Source organism: Tenrec ecaudatus, chromosome 11 (genome assembly GCF_050624435.1).
Source record: "Tenrec ecaudatus isolate mTenEca1 chromosome 11, mTenEca1.hap1, whole genome shotgun sequence".
NCBI classification, from domain to species: Eukaryota; Metazoa; Chordata; class Mammalia; order Afrosoricida; family Tenrecidae; genus Tenrec; species Tenrec ecaudatus.
Genome location: NC_134540.1, coordinates 37,418,094 through 37,423,031, shown reverse-complemented (window position 1 = coordinate 37,423,031; position 4,938 = coordinate 37,418,094). Strand labels below are relative to the sequence as shown.

Sequence of the window (4,938 nt, the reverse complement as noted above, 5' to 3'; positions counted from 1 at the left end):
TATTCTCGGAAAGAACTCTTTCAGGCTCGGGGGCAGCTGGAGGCAGAGTCACTAGTTATAGAAGGAGTTCTTGCCTGTGCAGAGGTGCCTGGATACCCAACATCTGGTGTTCTGTTGATCTGATGAAGGGAATCCACACACTTCTAGATGCAAGGTCAATGTATCCAGTACCTGATCCATGAGAACACTGCTACAAACTCAGGCAATAAAAAAGGTATGTGTGTGTTGGGTGGGGGTGTATTCTAACGTGTTAGGTGGGGGCTTGGCTATACATCATGTCAAAAGGAGGATGTGAGAAACAAGGCAGGATTCCACTTTTCTCATTATCAGCACCAGCAGGCCTCTTGGCTGCTCTCTTGATGGAATGTTGCTTGCCAACGTTCAAGATGCCTGTACTGCATCAGACCAGCTGACAGTCTACTTGTTCGTTTTCCGTTTGGTTGCTTGTGTTCAGCTACATCTTCTAGTTGGTACTCAATGAACTCCTCTAGTCTTGCCTATGAATCTAAGGGTTCCAGCATGATCATCTCTCTTTGTTTCATTTGGTCTCTGGTGTCATTGTTGAAGAGGGTTGGTGTACTGCATCAGCCTCGTTCACCATCTCGCCCAAGAAAAATAAAAATTTATGGAAACATTTATCTGTGAGTCAAGGGATGTAAATTTATTTTTAAACATCTCCTAAACATCTTTAAATATGGAATAATTTTGGATGCCAACAGAAGGAAAGTTGGGAGAAAATGATCAAAAACAGAATTGTTTATAAAATCTGACTTATCTTCTCTATGCCTAAAATCTATAAATAATTCTGGACAATGAAAAATCACTGGGTTAAAATGTAATCATCTAAGGGTTATTCTTCTAAAGAACTCATTAAAATTGATAAGAAAATCACAAGATCCCAATATGAAAATTAGCAAAGGACACAGAAACAAGGTATACATATCAATAGATAATTAGCAAGTAAACATATGGGGAAATGTTTAACCTTGCTAGGTATCAAAGAAATACCAGTTAAAGTAACATTGTGTTAATATATGCCATTTGCAAAACATAAATTATATTCTGGTGGTTCCCACCAGGTGTTCACAGAATTAGCATCAAGTCTTCATAAATTTAAAAAATACATATTTTTTAACCAGAAGAAGAGGAACACTTTCCCCCTCATTCTTTACGGCTACTACCACACTTAAACTAAGCCCAGGCAAAGTGCTCTCAGGAAAAGAAAGTTACAGACCAATGCCCTGCAGGAATATCGATGTAAAACTCTTTAGTACATTAATTTCAGCAACATATAAAAGAGAATATACATGACCAAGTGGGATTTATCTCAGGAACGCAAAGGTGGTTTAACATATGAACATCATTTAATGGAACTGTATTAATTGTATTAGAGGGTAGAAATGCAAACAACAAGTGATCATATCCATAGTTACAGAAATATAATTTGGGGTACCTTTTATGTTAAAGGTACGCAATGTACTAGAAATAAAAAGAAACATTCTCAATTACATAAAGGCCACCAGTAACAACTCACAGTTTAGTGGTAAAAGACTATATCTCCTGTAAAGTCAGTGACAAGACAAGTGAATTTGCTCTCCCTGCTTCTATTCATTATTGTACTACAAATATTCAGCACTGCCAATGAGTTGATTCAATTCATGGTGACACTATAAGGCAAGGTAGAAATTCCCCTGTGGATTTTCGAGACTGGAATTGTTTAGAGGAGTAAAAAGCCTTCCCATTCCCCCAAGGAGTGTCTAGTGGTTTTGAATTGCTGGTCTTAGGGGTAGCAGCCCAATAGTAACCAATGTGCAACCAACGCTCCTTACTAGAGACACTAGACAAGGAAATTTGACCCACAAGAGAAATAAAGCTCATCTACATAGGAGAGAGAAAACTATATCCAGAGATGTTATATAGTCTTTTACATAGAATGCCTTAAGAATTGCAAACACACACACACACACACACACACACACACAAAACTATTAGACCCAGTAAATGAAATCAGCAAAGTTATGTAATACAAGATCAATTTGGAGTGGACATCAGTTCCCGGATAAGCGCGAGCTTAAAGAATGGACTTCTCTGATCTGGAACAATTATGCACTATTATGCAATATTAAACACACTTTGTCATTAGGACTCTGTGGCCACAAAACTGCCTTAAAGACTATATTAAATAAAATTGGAGATGTGATCATCAGAGTAAATGAAATTTTGAATAAATTGGAATTGAAAACCGAATATCAAGAACAGACCAACAATTCTCTCAAGTAATTCTGTGAGTCTCTTGAAGAAGATTACGAAAATGTGCAGCATCTCAAAGAAAACATTCCTGCCCATCAGCCGCAGGTCCCAGCAACCAAGAACTGAGAAGAGGGGTCAGATCTAAACCCGAAAGAATTAGTCAAGGATGTGGAACCGGCCCCTCTCAGCAAGCCCCCTAAAGGACAAAGAAGCATTAAGGAAAGTTCATTTATCACTTTTGATGAGTTCAACGGTATTCCTGCATACATGAAATCCCACTTAACTTGTTGTCAAATTAATGATGTTATTAAAGAAATCAACAAGGCAGTCGCTAGTAAATATCAGATTGTTCATCAGCCCAAGAAGTCTATGAATCATACAACCAGAACCCTCTATCACAGATATATTGAAGAAGAAATAAAGGATACCAAAGGTCATTATTTTATCGCGGAAGCTGACATCAAGGAGTTCAGGGATTTGAAAGTTGACAAGAGGTTTCATGTGATGTTGAATATTTTACAGTACTTCAAGGGGCTCTCAGGGGCCCTAGGGGGAAAACTCACCCGTTACACTATAACCTGAGGCCCTGGGAGCTCTGGGACCAACCAGCAGTAGAACATAGAAGCTATTCAATGCTTTGTCTACTATTTCTTTAGCATCTTCATTTTCTTTTCCTGTTCCATGTAAAAAGAAGACTTTCATGTTGATAATGCCCGAGTATTTTAAAAATCACCCCCCCACCCTCTTTCAAAAATAGATAAGCTCCTACCCTGTCAGCCTTTGGCATCAGGCACATGATGGAACTAAAGCGTTCCTGTCTAGTTTGGTGATCGGTGGACAATGAAGCTGACCCAGGACGAAGGGTCGCCAGTGTGATCATGGATCAACAAGAGTAGGGAGAGGAGGTCAGGGGTCCCCAGGCCTCTTGAAATTAAAGACCATCAGCATCTAAACTCATTGGCATTTCAATCTATGGGAAAACTTCCTGAAAGTTGGGTTTGGAGGCAGATTGTACATGTGACTATTCTGCTTTCTCATAAGTGATTGGCCAGCAGCTTACATGACATGGCTTCAGTATAAAACAGTTTGCAAACTTTACCTGTGATGAAACCAAAATGAAAGTTCATTGCTACGAGACAGGGGAGTGGTCGTGGATCATGAGAGATGGGACTGTAGGAAGTGAGCCCGCTGCTCTCTGCTCTTGGGAGCCTGACTGGCTGGCTGTCCTAAGCCCATGCCATATGCTTGGCAGGCTCATCCCGGTCAGAGAACAAAGAGGGCTCGGCAGGGCTTGGGCCTGTTCATACCATCACAGTGATGTCAGAGGGCATGGTGAGTGTTGTACATGTGTTGTTAGCCTTTTGTGTAAGACATGACAAAATAACAATAATTTATAAATTATCAAGGTCATGAGGGAGGGGCAGCTGGAAGGGAGGGGGAAAATGAAGAGCTGATACCAAGGGCTTAAGTGGAGAACAAATATTTTGAGAATGATGAGGGCAATGAATGTACAAATGTGCTTGACATAATTGATGCATGTATGGATTGTTATAAGAGTTGTATGAGCCCCTAATAAAATGATTTAAAAATAAAGAAATGTGGTTCTGTTTGATTTTTCATATCTTGATTTAAAATAAAAGTAATAGCGTTTAAAAAATAAATTTGAAAAAAATCAATAATATGCCTATACACTAACAATGAGTCTGAAATGAAATTAAGGGAGCAATTGAATTGATAATACCATTAAAAATATAAAATGCCAAGAAATAAATTTAACAAAAGAGCAAGATTGAAGATCACAACTCATGGTTGAAAGAAATTAAAGGAGACAAATAAATGGAGAGGAACTCTGGTGGTGGTGTGGGCTAGGTGTTGGAATACTAATCACGAGGTTGACATTTCAAACCTGTCATCGGTTCTTCTAGGTTCCTGTACAGATTGACAGACAGTCTTGGAACGCCTGCATAGGGTTACTTTGAGGGAGAACTTACTCTGTGGCAGTGGGTGTGCTTTGGATTTGGTAAATAAATGGAAAGCACTGTATTGGCATGAATAGCAAGAGTTTCTATTATTGAAATGCCAATACTACTCAAACTGATTTGCAGATTCAACAAAATCCCTATTAAGATCCCAAATACGGGAGCAAAACAGACAACATTTGAGAGGTATCCTCCAAAAAAACCAGAATTTGTTTTTTTCAATGCTATGTATTTAATTTTATTATTTTTTTTTACAAAACAACCTTATCACCTTCAAAGTAATCTCCATTACACTGAATACATTTGTCAAATCTGTGATTCCATTCTTGGAAACATTTTTCAAACTCTTTCTGGTTTGGATGGCTGTATTAGCACCTTGTCAGTTTTTTTCTTCACCTCCTCTAGTCATCAAATTTCTGTCCTTTCATGGCCCTCGTTATTCACAGAAACAAAAAGAAGTCACAAGGAGTGAGGTCAGGTGTGTAAGGTGCATGGGACAAGAGAGGCATCTTGGGTTTTTTTCCCCAAAACTGGTGCACTGAGATGGTTGCATGTGCGAGGTGCAGTGTCCTAGTGCCAAAACCAGTCCTCTGTCTGCCACAAATGAGGCCTCTTTTTTCACACACTGTTTTACTATCTTTTCAGAACCTCTAAATAGAAAGCTTACCATATATACTTGTGTATAAGCTGAGTTATACATGGGTCAGTG

General features: G+C 38.9%; 1 pseudogene; it reads left to right on the top strand.

The window, feature by feature from the left end:
• Positions 1 to 2,078: 2,078 nt before the first annotated feature.
• LOC142461681 (SKA complex subunit 1 pseudogene) lies at positions 2,079 to 2,832 on the top strand (annotated as a pseudogene).
• Positions 2,833 to 4,938: the final 2,106 nt, after the last annotated feature.